This window comes from Vicugna pacos, chromosome 3, assembly GCF_048564905.1.
Source record: "Vicugna pacos chromosome 3, VicPac4, whole genome shotgun sequence".
NCBI classification, from domain to species: Eukaryota; Metazoa; Chordata; class Mammalia; order Artiodactyla; family Camelidae; genus Vicugna; species Vicugna pacos.
Window position 1 is genome coordinate 72982884 of NC_132989.1, and position 20294 is coordinate 73003177.

At 35.8% G+C, this 20294-nt stretch overlaps 1 protein-coding gene and 1 pseudogene across 1 annotated transcript in view; both read left to right on the forward strand.

The window, feature by feature from the left end:
- Nucleotides 1-233: 233 nt before the first annotated feature.
- The window catches only part of ZNF366 (zinc finger protein 366), a 269574-nt gene continuing 249513 nt past the window's right edge, over nucleotides 234-20294 (forward strand). Inside the window, exons 1-2 of the mRNA XM_072958546.1 lie at nucleotides 234-322; nucleotides 12560-12656. The gene's annotated coding sequence lies outside the window, so the exon portion shown is untranslated. The remainder of the gene's footprint in view (nucleotides 323-12559; nucleotides 12657-20294) is intronic.
- Nucleotides 241-20294, forward strand: part of LOC102539931 (large ribosomal subunit protein eL29 pseudogene) — a 91319-nt pseudogene continuing 71265 nt past the window's right edge.

A 20294-nucleotide genomic window follows, 5' to 3' on the forward strand; every position in this document is an offset into this window, starting at 1 on the left:
TGAGAGGTACCCAACCAACAGTAGTCTCACTTGAGTAACCACGCTTCTACAGATGATGTCAACCCAGTTATACCTCTGAGAGTTCACCAATTCCTGAACTTTGTGCTTCCCTAACTTCTTAAATAGTATAAGACTGGCAATGTGTTCTGCTTGAAAACACTGTGTCTGACTAGCATCTCTTACTATGACAAGCAATAAATTAGCTTTGTCTTTTTATTTCAGATGTTGAGTGATGGTCTCATTGGACAGTTTTGGAGGTTCCACTGAGATTATTTTGAAGACCCTCATTTGGCAGCATTCCAGGAAACCCTGAGGCCAACAGGTACACTCATAGGACACCTTGTGCCAAAATTCTGTTTACTCTTCAGATATGTTGTCAAGTGAGTCATTTTCAACCATAATCTGATCTCTGACTAGTTAGTTACATTGAGTTCATGTTGCTGACTTTATTTTGTTATTCTAGGATTTGTAACCAAATATGTCTTTCTTTAGGCCTAAATCTTTGTACAGAGCAATGAGATCTTTTGGTTTAGAGATATAACTTTTGCCAAGTAATTAGACCTAGGTCTTTGTATGAGATCATTAGACCTTTTGTTTCGGAGAGGTATGCCATTTGAGAAATGGGTTTGGGTTTTTTGGGGGTTTTGTTTGTTTGTTTGTTGCCATTAACCTACTTATTCTCCTGCTGCTTGCCTTGCTTTTGCTGCTGTTTATCTATATGTACAAAGTCTTGTTTCATGTGTTTTTGCTTTGTCCTGGGTTGTTTTGTTTCTTTTGAATGTGTAAGGGAGTGTTCCATAGAGAACAGGTTGGAGGATAAGCCTGATAAGTTTTTAATTCAATGCAAGCCAGACTTAAGGGCTAATAGTTAGAGATCTGTTAGACCAGCAATCAATTTGTAAAAAAAAGAGTTTGCCATACTTTGTTTATGGTCCCCTATAAAGCCTTCATGAAGGCACCCTCTCTTGTTAATTTGTTCACTTTGTTTTGTCCTTGCTCAAGAGTCAAGGATTGTCAGGTTGTTGATGGTATGGCGCCTTACCAGTCTCTGCTTGGTTGGGGAACCCTAATATCCTTCAAAAGCCCACATTGTAGACTGACTTCAGTGGTCTGTCTTTCTTGTGTGTTATGGGTTTATGTATGCCAAAATCTCTTGCTCCTCCTGGAAGAGCTTCTATTTCCTTTTAAGAAGCACTGTAATCTAACTTTTGCACTTTTCTTGATAAACAGCCCCCCAAGTTTTTTTGACTTAAAATAATGATGTCAAGTTTAGCATGTCCAAATCTTTAAATTAATATCATTAAGAACTTTAAAAATATTAAGAGACAAAATACCAAATAATCAGTAGTCAACTTCTTTAAATTGTCATGCTAAGACCTCAAAAAAATTCTAATGCAAGACAATCTCTCTCAAACATTTTGAAACGTGTTCACTTTGCATTTCTCTTTTGTTTTTGACTCAGCTTTATTTGGCTTTCTAAATGAGTTATTCTTTTTTCAGGGTTTTCTCAGGGAAAGAACATTTATGTTATAAAATTTCTAGACCAGAAGGTTGAATTAAAATTCTTATATAGAGCCAAGTTAAGGGACATAACTAAAAATTTTCCTAAACTTTGGAATACAGGCAGAAATTTGGTACAGAATTTAATAATTTGTTACACAGTTAATTTCCTCTATTACATATTTGTACCAAATAGTTTCTCTAATGCTTAGCATCTCACATAGGGAAGATGCTTAATAAGCAGAAAGATAGAAAAGATTTAAATCATCCAGTTATATAAACAAAAGAATTTGTCTTAAGAGAGCAATAAAAATGAAAAATTGACGACAGTTAGACAACTTTAGAAATAATTATTTAAAGGGAAAAAAATTGAAAAAAGATTCAAATTGTAAACAAAACAAAAATGAAAAATATACTTCAGAAAATATTCTAGAAGCTGGAGTAAACCCACAATTAGAGAGATGTATCCTCTCTTGTCATAAATGGGATCAAATCTGAAATAAGGAATTTAATAATAAAAAAGAAAGTAAAATATAAAATTTCCAATCTAGGAAATATTGCCGGAGCCTTAGGAAGTAAATAAGCTGAAACTCAGTAATGTTTGGCTCACTAGTTAAAAAATAACTAAAAAGTTTTTGTTCTCTAAAATTTGGGAGCCTGTGGATAGGAAAACCTGTAGATATTGCAAATACAATGGTAATTGAAAGAATTAATGTTCCATATGGGCTAAGACATAGAAGGACAATTATCCAACATGTGTCCATTGTTGCTGCTCCAGGGCGACATTAAACCCAGCACTTCCCTTTCCTTCTTCTAAACTCTCAAAAGGACTAATACAGCTTTTTTGTTGCTATGGAGCTATCATGTTTACCCTTAATCTCCTTACGATAGAACACCAGATCCCTAAGAATAAAATCTTGAAGATGTTTGAAAACTAAGAAAGACTTTCAATACAAAAAAAGAGAGAGAAATTTTAACTTAAAGTAAAAATGACTGTGCCATGTGGTGAAAGAATATAACAAAAGACAAATTTGAGGGTATATAGTAAATTTTGGAAGGTGTGAGGAAAAACAAGGTTTATGTGCCTTGGCTTATTGAAAGCCCTAAAATAATGAAAATTTCTAAGAATCCTAAGTCCTTTCCTGAGTCTCAACCTGTAATTGATACTTTGGAATCATGATCAGAAGGGCATTCCTTTCTTTTCTGTGACACAATTCATGCAAATTTAATAGGTAGGGATTTACTTTGCAAATGGAGCCACTAGATAAAATGAACTGTAAAAGGATTATTTCTTAAAATCCCAGAAATTTTCTGACACACAACAAAATTATAGCTGATAGGGCTAATAATATTCCTCCACTATGTATGACCTAAGAAATCACTGAAGAAATAACTGGTCCCAGAATCCCAATGGGCAAAAGAGTCTATGAACACAGGCAGATTAATTAAAACAGAGCCCTTAAAAGTTTTCCTGGATTATATAAACTTTTCTTTTTTTGTACAATCATGAGAAAGTTAGACCATGCTCTAAAGGTCTTAACTCACCAACATGGCACATGCTTAAGACCTATTGCCTGTTATAAAGCCAGTCCCTTAATTCAGTAGCCATTACTAAGCTGAGTTCCTCAGAACGATTACGGGCCTCAACTAAATACATGAAAAACATCTTCAGATCTTGTACTGTGGTTACCTTTAAATCCAATGTTAGCATATATAGTAACTCTTTATTGCAAATGAAAAACACCTATCATATTTATACTAGTTAATTAATAAGTTATAAATACTGATGTTTTCTTCTTCTCATGTTATTATCCTTTGGTGAAACACTCTTATTCTGGGACCTCTACAACCCTTACCCAATAGAGTCTGATTATGTTTCTAAAATTTAATGACCAGAACAGAATTTTTGCTCACTCCAGTATCAGCTGCTGACTTAATATTCTTTGTTGCTCCAATACTGACAATATTATTTGTTGATGGGTTTTATAGCAAAAAAAAAAAAAAAACCCTACCAATGGACTAGAATAAAGATTCCAGAAATAAACTCTCATGTATATGGTCAAGTGATCTTCAACAGGGGTGCCAAGACCATTCAATGGGGAAAGGACAGTCTCTTCAACCAATGGTGTTGGAAAAACTGGATATCCACATGCAAAGGAGTCAAGTTAGGCCCTAACTGTACACCATATACAAAAATTAACACAAAAATGTATTAATGAACTAATAGAAGACCTAAAACTAAAATCCCTAGAAGAAAACTTATGGAAAAAGCTTCATGACATTGGTCTTGGCAATAGTTTCTTGGATATGACACAAGAAAAGTCACGGGCAGCAAAAGGAAAAATAGACAAGTGGGACTACATCAACCTTAAAAACTTTTGTGTGCCAAAGAACACAATCAGCAGAGTGAAAAGGGAAAAAAAATTTGCAAATTAGATATCTGATAAGGAATTAAGATCCAGAATATATAAAGAACACCTACAACTAAGCAACAAAAAGTCAAATCTGATTAAAAAATGGACAGAGGACTTAAATAGATATTTCTCCAAAGATAATATATAAATGCATGACAAGCATATATAAAAGATGCTCAGTGTCACTAATTATGATCATCACAGAGAAATGCAAATCGAAACCACAATGAGATATCACCTTACCTCTATTATAATGACAAATATAAATTTAAAAAATAGAAAATAACAAGTGCTGGTGAAAATGTAGAGAAATTGAAACTCAGTGCATTGTTGGTAGGAGTATAAAATAATACAACTGCTAAGGAAATCAGTATGGAGATTCCTCAGAAATTATAAATAGAACTATCATATGATTCGGCAATCCCATTCCTGGGTATATATCCAAAAGAATTGCAAGCAGGATCTCAAAGTGATATTTGCATATCCATTTCATAATAGCATTATTCACAATAGCTAAAAGGTAGAATGGATAAACAAAATGTGCTATATATATACAATCAAATATTACTCAGCCTTAAAAAGGAAAGAAATCGTGTCACATACTATAACATGGATGAACCTTGAGGACATTATGCTAAATGAAATAATCCTGTCACAAAATAATAAATACTGTGTGATTACACTTATATGAGATCGAAAGTAGTCAAGTTCATACAAACAGAAAGTAGAATGGTGGTTACTAGAGGTTGGGGGGAGAAGGAAAAAGGAAATTGTTATTATAATGGGTATGAGTTTCAGATTTGCAAGATCAAAAAGTTCTGGAGATCTATGAATATCCTTAACACTACTGAACTGTTAAAAATAGTTAAGATGGTAAATTATATGTTATGTGTTGTTTTTTTTTACCACGCGCAAAAAGACCAGACTTGTTTAATAATGAGTAGAACGTTCCCTCTCATAAAATCCAATTCCTTACCAAATTGTTCAAACTGTTCAAATGACTGAACTGTGACCTTCTCTAGGGCATTTCAAATTACTAAAATAAAATTGTAAATATATAAATTAATAGCTGGTATTCTTTCAAAATAATTCACTTTTTAAAACTGCTATAGAAAAAAGGTTTTAAAATCTTAGGTACTCTTTAAAAATAAATAATAAATACATTACTTACTGAGTGCCTTTGTGATACCTAAAATAATTGCTGTAATAAAAGTTGAAACTCAAGGTAAAAGAAGTATTATAGAAGTTGGTACATCACGCTGTAGATACCTTAGAAATATTTCAGAAGTACTATTAAAGTATTTTACCAGAACAGCAAACTAGATAGACTGGCAAAAGTCCTTAAACAAGGACTTCATATAAACAACAACAACAGAATAATAGTAAGTTCACAGGGAAGTTAAAGAATGCCATAATAGATACACAAAATCCGGACCCCCAAGTTCTTAAAAGAAACACTGGGAATGATCTGTTTTGAGATCCGTAAGGATAAGATCCAGCAAAAACAGATCTATGGCACGAGAGGAAATCTCAAACTGACATTTGCTAAAATTTATGAACCAGTTCATCACAGTCTGGATAAGTTTGCCATATTGTAACACCTTTCTCCTTTAGTGGTTTAAGGTATTCTACTAACTTAGCCTCTGATAGTTCCCTTCCTAGTAATAATGACTTGCCCTGTCTAGACCAGGGTTTGTAAAGAATGGCTTCCAGAGCAAATCTGGCCTGCCACCTATTTTTGTAAATAAAGTGGAACTTTGTAAAATAAAGTTATTGGAAAACAGTTGCAGTCATTCTTTAACACATTGTCTATGGTTGCCTTTGCACTATAGCAGCAGAGTTGATAAGTTGTGACAAAGAATGTATGGCTCACAAAGCCAAAAATATTTAATACCTAGCCTTTTACAGAGGAAATTTGCTGACCTTTGGCCTAAATAATTATCATCATAATGTTATAATTCAGCTCATCCAAGCTATTTTTAGTTCAGCCATTTTAATAAATGATATGAGTATACTGCTCTAACTTTACCAGTAATCATATTCTGTGCATACAATACATAAATGAAGGAAAAATGTCCATGCACTAGGGAAATTGAAAAATTAAAACAGTAATTTTTTTGTCATACAATACTCAGAGATAATATGTTTGCAGCTCCATCAAAGTCAAGTTATCTCATGTACAGCTTTTTGCTCTTTTTTCTATGAAAGGAATCAGGCTTCTCAGTGCCAGTCCAGGACCAATATAATTATTCTGTTGAATTATTAGTTAGGCCATTCCAAGGGCGTGATTCTTGTGGTGGCCAGTATCCAAGATGGTCCCTAATAATTCTCACTTCTTGATATTCATGCCCTTGTATATCCCTTGTAGACTGTACTCCTACATTGTATCAAGGTTGGCCTATGTGAACAATAAAATAAGGCAATAGTGTGGGTATGTCACTTCCAAAGTTAGGTTATAAAAGATGCTTTGCTGTCTCTAATATCATTCCCTATGGGGGAAGTTAGCTTCCATGTTGTGAGCAGCCCAATGGAGAGGTCCGTGTGGCAAAGAACTGAAATATCCTGTCAATGGTCAGTGAGAAACCAAGGGCTCCAGTCAACAGCCATGTGAGTGAGTATTCTTGGGGCAAATCCTACAACCTTATTCAAGCCTTCAGCAAACTGTACCGTGGCTGATATCTTGACTGCAATCTCAAGAGGAATACTGAAACAGAATCGTCCTGATAAGATGGTCCCAGACCCTTGACCCTCCATGTCTAAGCTAAAGGAAAGGCAACCTAGCTATCTAAAACAAACTCGAGAATCTTTGAGACTTTTTTCATGATCAGGTCTGGCAAATTTGGGATCATGGTTTTGAAATGCCTTCCAGTCCCTTCCAGTCATACTCACTTGTCTCACTGTTGTTAAATGTGTATATTCCAGAGTCTTAAATACTTTATTGCAGCCACTGTCCTGACGGATGATTCAACAAATAATTCAATAGACCAGTGGAACAGAATAGAGAGCCCAGAAATGAACCCACAAACTTTTGGTCAACTAATCTTCGACAGAGGAGGCAAGAATATACAATGGAATAAAGACAGTCTCTTTAGTAAATGGTGTTGGGAAAACTGGACAGCAGCATGTAAAGCAATGAAGCTAGAACACTCCCTTACACCATACACAAAAATAAACTCAAAATGGATCAAAGACTTAAACATAAGACAAGATACAATAAACCTCCTAGAGGAAAATATAGGCAAAACATTATCTGACATACATCTCAAAAATGTTCTCCTAGAACAGTCTACTTAAGCAATAGAAATAAAAGCAAGAATAAACAAATGGGACCTAATTAAACTTACAAGCTTCTGCGCAGCAAAGGAAACCATAAGTAAAACAAAAAGACAACCTACGGAATGGGAAAAGATTATTGCAAATGAAACCGACAAAAGCTTGATCTCCAGAATATATAAGCAGCTCATATGACTTAATAAGAAAAAAACAAACAACCCAATCCAAAAATGGGCAAAAGACCTAAACAAGCAATTCTCCAAGGAAGAAATACAAATGATCAATAGGCACATGAAAAAATGCTCACTATCACTAATTATCAAAGAAATGCAAATCAAAACTACAACGAGGTATCACCTCACACCAGTCAGAATGGCCATCACTTTAAAGCCCACAAATGACAAATACTGGAAAGGCTGTGGAGAAAAGGGAACCCTCCTACACTGCTGGTGGGAATGCAGTTTGGTGCAGCCACTGTGGAAAACAGCATGGAGATTCCTCAAAAGACTAGAAATAGACTTACCATATGACCCAGGAATCCCGCTCCTGGGTATATATCCAGAAGGAACCCTACTTCAGGATGACACCTGCACCCCAATGTTCATAGCAGCACTATTTACAATAGCCAAGACTTGGAAACAGCCTAAATGTCCATCAACAGATGACTGGATAAAGAAGATGTGGTATATTTATACAATGGAATACTACTCAGCCGTAAAAACCGACAACATAATGCCATTTGCAGCAACATGGATGTTCCTGGAGAATGTCATTCTAAGTAAAGTAAGCCAGAAAGAGAAAAAAAATATCATATGAGATCACTCATATGTGGAATTTAAAAAACAACAACAACAACAAAAAAAACAAAGCATAAATACAAAACAGAAATAGACTCACAGACATAGAATACAAACTTGTGGTTGCCAAGGGGGCGGGGGGGGTGGGAAGAGAGAGACTGGGATTTCAAAATTGTAGAATAGATAAACAAGATTATACTGTATAGCACAGGGAAATATATACAAGATCTTGTGGTAGCTCATAGAGAACAAAAGGGACAATGAAGATACATATGTTCATGTATAACTGAAAAATTGCGCTGTACACTGGAATTTGACACAATATTGTAAAATGATTATAAATCAATAAAAAATGTTAAAAAAATGATTCAAAGACAAAACAAACAAACAAATCAGAATGAAATCATGTCCACAGACTTTCAAACTGAAAATAAAATTTCCAGTGATGAAACCTCACCTTCAAGGAAAATTAACAGCTGTGGTAAATATCTGCACAATCCCTGAAGGTCTCCCCTGAAGCTTTGATTGAATGAGAATCAAAAGGAAGGATGGAAAATAAAGAAGTTCCTATATAAACTTAGAAAAAGGCTGATTTTTGCTGTAGCAAAGGTAACAAGTAGCCACAAAAACCAGTTTTAAACTCATTTAATCGATCAAGAATAACTTGCCTCAGTATGCCCCTCATGACATCAGCCTATCAGGGACAGGCTAACTCCAATAAACACAACTCTGAGTGCCGACTAATCAAACAACAGCCTCACCCGGGTAACTATGGACAACAGATGATGTCCACCCACTTACACCCCTGACAATCTGATGATTCCTGGTGCTCCATGCTCCCACCAAACAAAGACCCTATGTAAGGTCAGCAGTTTGCTCTACTTGGAGAGACTGTGCCTGACCAGCAACACATTTAGCTTTGTCTTTTTATCTCACATGTTGGGTGGTGGTCTCAGCATCCTTTGGCAAACTCTCCTGATTCCTTTATCATTTTTTAAACCTCTTCCCATTTAATAGTACTAATAGTGATAGTAATGATGATGATGACGATGATGTAACCTCCATTTACTATATACCATGCACTGTGCTAAGGGCTTTACATGCATCGTCTCAGTAATTGAGGACTGTCAGTAATATCTGGTTGCCAGCCCTTTTTATTTTCGAGTAGCACTCAGACCTGAAGAAGTTGTTAGCCCTGGTTTATTCAGTGTGTCAGTCATTTGCTTGTTTGCTTTCAAATTCACTTCTTACCTTTTCCATATTCTGCTCAATATCACAGGGGGCTGATTCTGACTTTTACAGACTGAATTTTCCATGTCCTTCTGTCAGCTGGCTTAAAGCTCAGTTCTGCTAATGGGAATCTATAGCGAAAGATGAAAGGCAGGAGGGGAGGAAGGGAGAAGGCAGATTATCTCTCCTCCAGCAATAACTGCATTTCCTTCCATTGCTCCAGCCCTTTGAATGGGCCTTTGGTGGTCATCACTCATATTATCCTGTTTGAAATGCATAGAGCACTTTCTGATTTGCTGGACCCTTACTGACACAATCAGAAAGAACTGGTGGTAGAAATTGTACCAGGTAGATCTGAGAGACTTCAGATTTAATCTCAAGTCTGACTCTAAATTACTTGTGACCTTGAAACATTCAGTTTGGTGCCTCAGTTTTGCTGTCTGTGTAAGGGAATTGTTCATCTTTAAGGTCCCCCCACCCTCATCCCGCCCAACTAGAAGCTTCTGTAATACTGAGCTTGCAGGAATTGGTTGAACATTTTGAAGAGTTGTAACTTTTCCCTACTCCCATGTAACAGTGCTAGAAACAGCTTTAAAGGCCTTGATTACATGTATAAATATAGCTGTTCCCTTTAACCAGGTGAGACATATAAAAATATTCTTTTCTGTGAACAGGGCAAGCTACATAATTTGATGGGCCCAGTGCAAAATGAAAATACAGGCTCCTGTTGAAAAAGCAGGAATAAAATGCCATTAAAAGTGTTACAAATAAATTTCTTCCTTTAAAAATACTTTGTTACTTATAAAATACAACAAAAGTAAGAGTGATATATGCATAACAGTATACCTTACAAAATGGAAAAAATATTTTTGGTCTCATAACTTTATATAATATAATATATAATACTTTATCAGTATGATATCTTGATTAATCATAATTTTGTGGCTTTGTTTTATGCAAATTTATTTAATAGGTCATTAAATATATACTTGTAGTGACTTTATTTTCAATTGATACAATTGAAAGAGACATTAGTTGCTCTTGGAAAATGAAAGATTGCAGATAGTTTTTGATAATTTAAAATAATTTAAAAGAGTCTGCTGATGCCATTTTTGGAGCTGTTAAGGATATTTTATACACTGTGATAGCATTTGGGATAAATTTCTGATAAATTATTTTGAAATAAAGTTTTTAGTGCATGTAGAGCTGAGTCTCATGGAACAATTTTTCTAAAAATATTTTATTCTTCATACACGTCAGTTTTGCATAAGTTGAAATTTAATTTAAAATGTATATTTATACAATGCTATTTTAATATTTCCACTGACATTTTCTATAACTTGTGGAGGTTAAACAAGAAACCAAATGTGGCTTCATGATTTGTATAAAGTTCAAAATGCTGGTTTATGTATTCTATCAATGCATCTTTAACTACAAGGAAGAAGGAATTTTTTAAATTGCCCTCCTCATTAAAAATTGCTTCATCTGAAGCTTTGTTTTTAAGCAATGTACCTTTCTGTCAAATGCCACAATATTTAAATTTATTTTCTATTTCTAAGTCTATGGATATGTGTTTTGCAATGTTAAAGCAGTTTTCAAAACCTGAGATTCTAAACTCTTTAAAAGATTGTAATGACTCCCTGACATGCTTTCTTGTATGGTTTTGTTTTGTAATAAGCTTACTGCTTATTACAAAGTTTACTGCTTGTGTTCCAGCAGTTACTATCCCAGCCTCAGGCCAGAGTTGATATTTGTGCAGATGCCACAGTGAGGCTCTAGGGACTGATGAGCAAGGGCCTCCTACCATGCATCCCAGTGTTGCCTTTGTGCAGAAACCTCCTTTCTCACATGGCTGAGCCCACTTCTGCCATGGCCACTGCTTTTGCACTGCAGTTGCCATTGCTGCTGCCAGTTTGGGCCTAGGTCCAAAGCTGGCCTGGCAGCTTTGTTCAGGAAAATATAATACTTTCATGTGCCTAAGGCCTTGAAAAGCTGAGCAAAATACTGCAGAAGAGGAGCCAGGGATGTGTACCTTTATAAAATTATGTAAGAAGTGTTTGCAGCCTCAAGTGTGAGGGACCTTGGCAACTGAGACTTGCTAGCACTAGTAAGTCTAGAATCATGGAGTCCAGACACAGGGCTGCTGGTGCCAATGGAAAACCTTAGCAATGCTAGGGGATCCATGGGAATGAGCACAATTGTTTCTTCTTTTTTTAAAATTTTTTTATTGAGTAATAGTCATTTTACAATGTTGTGTCAAATTCCAGTGTAGAGCACAATTTTTCAGTTATACATGAACATACATATATTCATTGTCACATTTTTTTCTTCGCTGTGAGCTACCACAAGATCTTGTATGTATTTCCCTGTGCTATACAGTATAATCTTGTTTATCTATTCTACATTTTGAAATCCCAGTCCCTGCCCCTTTGGCAACCACAAGTTTGTGTTCTATGTCTATGAGTCTGTTTCTGTTTTGTATTTACAGTTTTTTTTTTTTAGATTCCACATATGAGTGATCTCATATGATATTTTTTTTCTCTTTCTGGCTTACTTCACTTAGAATGACATTCTCCAGGAACATCCATGTTGCTGCAAATGGCATTATGTTGGTTTTTATGGCTGAATAGTATTCCATTGTATAAATATACCACATCTTCTTTATCCAGTCATCTGTTGATGGACATTTAGGCTGTTTCCAAGTCTTGGCTATTGTAAATAGTGCTGCTATGAACATTGGGGTGCAGGTATCATTCTGAAGTAGGGTTCCTTCTGGATATATGCTCAGGAGTGGGATTCCTGGGTCATATGGTAAGTCTATTTCTAGTCTTTTGAGGAATCTCCATGCTGTTTTCCACAGTGGCTGCACCAAACTGCATTCCCACCAGCAGTGTAGGAGGGTTCCCTTTTCTCCACAGCCTTTCCAGTATTTGTCATTTGTGGGCTTTAAAGTGATGGCCATTCTGACTGGTGTGAAGTGATACCTCGTTGTAGTTTTGATTTGCATTTCTTTGATAATTAGTGATATTGAGCATTTTTTCATGTGCTTATTGATCATTTGTATTTCTTCCTTGGAGAATTGCTTGTTTAGGTCTTTTGCCCATTTTTGGATTGGGTTGTTTGTTTTTTTCTTATTAAGTCATATGAGCTGCTTATATATTCTGGAGATCAAGCTTTTGTCGGTTTCATTTGCAATAATCTTTTCCCATTCCGTAGGTTGTCTTTTTGTTTTACTTATGGTTTCCTTTGCTGCGCAGAAGCTTGTAAGTTTAATTAGGTCCCATTTGTTTATTCTTTGAGCACGATTGTTTCTAAGATGTTCTAACAACATAATTAATACTATAGGTGACCGAGAATCTTCCAGAAGTGATGATGCATGAAGATTGATGTGTTTGGAGCCAAATTTGTCCAAAGGTGCAGTTTGGATAAAAAGTAGAGATAAGTAAGTTTGTGTTGACCTAAATGTGTGCTTCCTCCAGACTATGGTGTTTTTTATCTCAAAATATTAGACCAGTTTGAAGAAATGCAAGTTTATTTACATGCATGCACATCATTCTCGTATTTCTTGAAGATTCTACAAGATTCATTCACCTTAGGTGTGAAATATGTTGCAGTACTTTTCACAGTGGTACATTAAAAAACTTTTTGTTATGGAAAATTTCAAGTATATAGAAAAGTAGAATAGTATAATGAACCCCTCCTTATGTACCCATTACCCAGCTTTAACAATTTCATGGCTGAGATTTATCTGTATTTCCACCCACTTTCCTCAGTCCTAGATTATTTTAGAACAAATCCCAGACATCATATTATTCTATCTGCAAATATTTCAAAGTATATCTTTAAAATATTAGGTACCATTATTTCACTTAAAATTTAGCAATAATTATTAACATTATAAAAGTTATAGTTATTATTTACATTTCTCTATCTTGTTTCATTAGTTGGCTTTTGGGTAAGAATTCAAAAGATGGAGAGGGAAGGAAAAAGGGCATCTCAGAAAGAAAGGGACAAATAGATAAACAAGTTTCTACTGTATAGCACAGGGAAATATATTCAATATCTTATAGTAGCTTATGGTGAAAAAGAATATGAAAATGAATATATGTATATTCACGTATGATGGAAGAATTGTGCTGTACATCAGAAATTGACACAACATTGTAAACTGACTATAACTCAATTAAAAAATTTACTACAAAAAAAGAAAGAAAGAAAGAAAGAAAGGAACAGGCGACTAGTGAGAGTGTAGGTGTGTTTGTGAGACTCATTTGCTCATGGCTGTTCTCATATGAATCAATTTTAAAACCTGGACTTGGACAAAAACAATTCAGTCTGTTTAGAAATGTTTGATGATTTGTCAGAACCAATCAGTATGGTCTAAGTGGAACATTTTTAGAAGAAGGAGAACATATTTCCTCTCGTAAAATTGCATTATCTAGAGCAATTTTTTTAAACCAAGGCCTATCTGTGAAAAAGGTGAAAGAGAGCCCTGTTGAAAGATCTTGTTATTTCACAAAAATCTTAGTTGCTCTTTCACAGCCCTAAAAGTGGAATTGCCACATGAAATAGGGAAAAATTGTTCTCAATTGTTCTAAATGGTTAAAAGGTACCATCCATTATAGTGCTGCTTTTGTTTTTGCTATGTGACTTGTCAAGGCTGGGAGGGAATAAAATATGTTCTTGGATACGGTGATAAGAGAAAGATATTTCTGCATTTGATTGCACTTAAGATGCCATTGACTGTAAGATGTACCATTATTTTATGTACCACTAAGAAAGGGGAAAAAAAAACACCTCTTGACTAAACTGTGGTACTATGTAAAATTCATTCTAATTTTAGAGTTGTTAAAATGTGAAAGTGAATGTGCATCTTAGAATCTATGATATATGGCATTTATTGAGTGCCTTTTGTACAGAAGATTCTGTTCCTGATCCTTGACAAACATTGTCTCAATTAATTCATACAAAAACCTAGTGACATGAGTTTTCCTGTCCCCATTTTACAGATGAGGAAAGTGAACCCCGGTAAAGCTAAAGACATTGGCTAAAGATCACATAGTTAGCAAGAGGAACAAGTGCCTCTTACATTCCTCTTTTCAAACTTTTGTTCTTAATCTTTGACTCTCCAGTCAAGCTGTGCCTTGATAAATTGTGGCATTCTTGAGAATCTGCAGCAGGTGGCCTATTTTCAGCTTGAGTACTTTTCATTTATGGCAGACCCTTATAGGACCTTCTTGGTGAGGCAAAATCTCATCCTGCTCTAACTCAGATGGGCTTGGCCATGAGCTGAGTTTCATGAGCTAGGGAGCGGTTAGAGGAAGGGGAGGGTTGGCCTGGACCCAAAGTGGTTAGCTATTGGTCAACATGCAATATCCAAAAGGCCAAAGCAGATAATTCAGAACTGACATAGTTAGGAATCCTTGCGAAAAGAATCCTCCAATGGATAGGGCAGTGTAGCAGGAGTTTCCAACTAGTGGCAAAATCCAAAATCTGATAAGGGGCCATATATAGGTTCAAGACCCATTCGCTATTCTTGGAATCCAAGAGATGGATTGAACCACATATAGGAGGTTAGTGGGCTGAAACTCAGGACAAGCCTCTAACCCCAGCAGGGAAATGGGTAGCTAGGAAAGCCCAGGTATAACCCCAGTTTTACCACCTGGACAGCGTGGTTGTAGGAGGAGGGAGCTATAGCTCAGTGGGTCTGTGGATCTTCAGGGCTTGAGAGCAGGTCCACTGGACACTAGACCTGAAACAGCATACCAACACACTGTTGTCAGGGTCCAGTCTGCTTAGATGGTTTCAGGGGCTAAGGCTGAACCAGAACAGCTGGAGAAGGAAGGCCCTCATATTCCTCACTTAGGAGGGGAACTAGGTGAAACTAGACAGGCAACAGTGAGATGCAGGTTGGACAATCCCATTCTTGCAACTTTTCTGCTTATGCTTTTTGAGCCCTCTACTTTTTTTTTTAACATTTTTTATTGAGTTATAGTCATTTTACAATGTTGTGTCAAATTCCAGTGTAGAGCACAATTCTTCAGTTTGAGCCCTCTATTTCAAGTTTAAGTCCCATTCAGGCTTTTATTAGTTGTGTGGCCATAGGACAAGTCACTTAACCTCTGCTATCTTCAGTTTATAGTAAGAAAGAAATATCTAATTCATACATCAGTGTAGGGTTTAAGAAAGATAACTGATTACAAAGTTAGTCTCAATATGAGTTAGTTATTCTTCCTTCCAGCTCTCCCAGGCCATTCATTAAATGCCATTTGTGCAATTATCTACCCTTCTCCCACCTTAACAAGGCAACAATGATAATAATTTACACATGGTCTACAGTTTCTCCAAAGTTGTTCTATTCATTATCCTATTATCTCAGCTGATTTTTTGGATAGTCCATTGAAATAGCTAGTAATATACTATCCTTAACATTTAAAGCTATTTTAGTTAAATAGTAACATTTAATAGTAACAATTTTTTAAAAATTCCTTGTTATAGAGAGGAAAGAAAAAAGTTGACATATTGGTGGGAAAGTCTAAACTTGTCTTAACTTGCTTCTCTAAATCAGAGGAGAACTTTTGGGGAGTAGATGATTGAAGATAGTTTGAATTATAACCTGGATACTATGATACTAGGAATGTAAGTCACTGAGCTTTTAAATTATTACTTGAGTAATGTTAGTACAGATCTTTTGGGGTACACATTTGAATGCCAAATGGTTCTTGACTATCCAAAAAAATGGTTCTCTTGGTTTCCAGAGTGGGTCTTTAGCTGATATATCTAATATCGCTGAGTTTCTGGCCAGAGGGTATTATTGTGTTCAATAGTAGCAGAATGCTAAAATGCCTTTTAATAAGACAGTTCTTTATTGCTTTTAAAATGCTCTTGGCTATTTTTGTTCTAAACTACTGAAGCATACACTCAGGGAAAAGCAAAATACACCTAACACATAATATGGCTGAGAGCAGAACTCTGAGGAAATGAGACACGTGACAGGGAAACATTTACTTTTGGGGTGAGACTTCTCTTTGTTTGAGGATGGACCACTTGAATGAATTCTTTTAGTAATGTATTTGTAAGGCAAACAATTACCCGTTTTTCTCAGGGGAGCCCAGAAAGTAGGGTAATAACTCCAAATGCAAAAGCTTCAGAATAAGATATTAAGTGTTCTGTTAATAATGTAAATGTAATATATTAACAAGTTAATGGAAAAAATTCCCCTAAATCTAGATTTAGACTGTCCTTTGCCTGAAAATGATGTCAGTGGAGTTAGGTATATTTTTTTCCCAAGAAGTGTCCATACAAGTCCAGGAATCACAGCAGGAAGATCATGCAGGTCTGGACTTCCTTTCACCTCAAGGTCAAGGGAAGTCTGTGATATGGATATAGACAAGCTAGAAGCAGCACTGATGAATTGGACCATTGGTGTCCTTCACAGGAATTAAGATGGAATGACCTGGATTTGGGGCAATGTTTGAGGATTCACATGATTGTCCCAGGTGTATCTTTGAGATAAGGGCAGTGTCACCATGAAGGAAATGAGTGCTCATGTACCTGCCATCCTGAGGTAGGAAAGAGAAAGGCCTTACACTGGGGCGAGAAGGTTTTCCTCCTTCCTTGGGGGCAAAGAGAGAACTGAGCTTGGACTCTGGAATGTAGAGGTGTCTGAGGATTCCTGTGGTTGGGGTACAGCTGGCTCGTACCCCCATTAGGAGAAGACCTGTGAGAGCTAGGAGAAGACATTCAACTTGTGTTTGGGTTGTGACTCCCGGAGTAACCACCTGTAGTCATAGTTGTGGGCTATCTTCTTGGTATATTGCAATTTTATCTTTCAGTGAAGCCTTATTTAAAGGAATAGCTCCTTCTTAGATTGCCTTGGGGCATCAATAGAGGGTTCTATGTCCATACTTAAGAGTGCAGTGTAACTGTGAAAGCAGAATCAGCCTGGGACAGCTGGTTAGGTTTGATCAGAAATGCTGTGCACAAAGTAGAGCGATAATCCAGAGATAGCATCTGGCTGGGGGATCCTGAGGATTTCTGGAACTTGCCATATTCTTCAAGTTTTCACTGCTCTCCTTGAGGGGGTAACCTAATGAAAGATGAGACCTTCTGCTTCTACAAGGATGTGGGTCAGGATTATTTGGGCATGAAGAAGACTGACCTCTGAAAGCTGGAAAACTTAGGGGAATATTTCAGTTGTATAGCCTCCAGCAATCAATTCAGGTATCTTCTTAAAGCCGTCTCAACCTCGTATCTGAGTTCAGCATCTTTTTTAGTATTCTTTTAGCTATTATTTATGCAAACAATAATAGCTAATGTTTACTGAATGCTTACATTGTGCCAAACAGTGAGCTAAGTGCTTTACATGGCTTTTATCATTCAGTACTTTGTTATCCCTGTTTTTCAAATAATGAAACTGAAGCTTGGAGAAGTTATGTGATTTCCCTTACATCCCACAGCTAGGTATTCATGGAGTCAGGTTTTGAATCCCAAATGGTCTGTCCCAGAACTCATGCACATAAGAAGTAGAATGTACTCATTTTGTTTCTCTAATGTTCGCTTAAAAAAAAACTTGTAAGTTTCCTTAGGATACTATCTGTTTTTTTATCTCTGCGTATCTATTTATTAGCATAGAGCTAGGTACGTAATAAATGTTTGGCAAATGTTTATGGAAAGGATGAATGAATGACAAAGCCTAAGGGGCAAAATATTAGGAAAACACACTGACACTCTTTTTACAGTTTATGAGTGAATAAAATAACATGCTCAATGCTGCTCTTGACACATAATAATAATAAATGTTAGCTATCATTGTCATTATTGGAACTGAAAGTACATTTAAAAGAACAGTTGTTTTGCATAGGAATGCATCATATACCTTATTTTTTTTCAAAATTTCCTTTACTTTAATCACATATCTCTATTCAATTTTAGAAAGAAGTGAACATTTAGTTTCTGTGCAGTATTTTGAATATATAGAAGTTAAATATCATTTATGATAGAGTTTTCCCTTGAAATTTGAGCTGTTTGCTTAAAATATGAATATAGTTAAGTATAAAAGAGAGCTGCTGCAAGTTCAGTTTAAGCAATCTGCAGTGTAACAATGTGAGAATATAGATGACATTAAATGTGAAAGAGTTTCTTATCATGTGCTTCCAGCCACCACAGCCTGAGGACAAAAGCCAACTACCAAATTGTTGTGATTTTAGTATAATGCAAAATTCAAAATTTCTCATTTTGGCTTCATCGCCAATCCATTCCTGTTATTCTTGCTACAAAAGTATCTAAACTGATTTTACTTTAAAATTTTTGTAAATAGAATATTGTACTATGGTGCCAATTTATTTATGTCATTGGAATATCGTGATGTGGATCTTTGAGGAGGTAGGTAGACTGAATGAATTACTATTATTGTTGTCATTATTGTTATTATTTACCCTTTACTCATCTGTGGCAGAATTTGCTTGTTGCACACCCCAGTATCCATTCTCTCTCCTCCTCAGTAATATAATCCTGCATTTTTTTTTGCCTGTAAAAGGGTTTTATAAAATTTAAAACAATTGATTTGTATTAAGGTATTACTATTGTTTCCCAAGTTTTATCATATTAAAAATGCCTGCAGAATTACAGTCAGAACTATCGCTCTTTAAGTCTGTCATCATGCTTCCTTGATGGAACATTTTTCTGACAGGAATCTAACAGAAGTCCACATGTCCTCAGAGTTTTTACTCTTAGAATCCTACATTTATATGGGGACAATGTTTGCAGTTAAAGGACTTAGCCTCCCTTGCAACTAGGTATGAATGTGATTATGTGATGAAATTGTGTAAATGATATGCAAGTGGAAGTGTTGTGAGTTATTTCTGGAAAATTTCCTTAAAAGGGAAAGAGTAGACCCTTCTTTTCCCCTTCCTTCTTCCTGTTCCCAGAAATGTAAATAAAATGAATGGTGCTCCAGTAGCTAGCTTGGGCCATGAGGTAACTTTCTAATGACAGCTGTGAATGGCAAAGCAACAACAAAGAATGATCCTGGCTCTCTAACATTGTGGAGACCCCATACTGGCAAGAACTGCCAGTTTCTGCCCACTGTATGAAAGAGATACAAACTTTCTTCTTATTTTTACTGTCAGTTTGGATCTTTCTGTTCTATACAGCCAAACCTAATCCTAATACATATTCTAAGGAAGTAAAAGAAACTTTTCAAGAGAACTATGTCCATCTTTCTGTCAGTGTATTGAAGAAACTTCATTGTTTGGTGTTTTGTTTCTGCTCATTTCTAGCTTCTCAGTCCTATCTTCCTTCCTTCAGTAATCTTTCAGGCTTCCTATTAAGATGTCAGCTGTTTTGAGGACCCTTACTGTCATACTCTCATTTTCAATATCTCCGTAAGGGTCTTATAATTTCCTCAGTTCCCGTCTCTCTCTCTCTCCTCCAAAAATCCTCATGAGTTTCCAGCATAAAATTACAGTAACATCAATGAATGTAGAGGTTTCTCATTAATTCAGAAGGTAGGAACTTGTGGAAATAATTGTCCTAAGTGATATTTTGTAGAAATTAATTTTTAGATAGTGTTTCTGTGATGACAGATTAGCAAACACTGAGTTGAAAACGGCAGTCTTGATTTCAACTAAGCATTTGATAGCCTTCAGTGAGACGCAGTGAATAGAAAGAATTCCAACCAAGCTTTCACTCCCAGCTCTGGTATTTATTAGCTGTAAGGACTTGGAAAAATATCTAAACTTCTTGAGCTTCAATTTCCTTATCTATAAAATAAATTATAATAAAGAGTAAAAAGAGCTAATGCACATGTAAAAATAAGCACATTTTTGTTACCTCTACTGTACTTTGCAAATATAAGGCAGTTTGGGTCAGTGGAAAAAAATCTGGGTCGAGAACTCAGTATATGCTTGCTAGCAGGGTAATTTTGGCCAAATTATTTAATGACTTTGAACCCCAGTTTTCTTATTTATAAAATGAGAAAAATAATTATAATTGCCTTACAGGCCTGTTGTAAGTGTTAAATGGAACAATGTATGTGAAGACTCTAAGACAGTACCAGGTGCCCCACTCCCCCAAATGA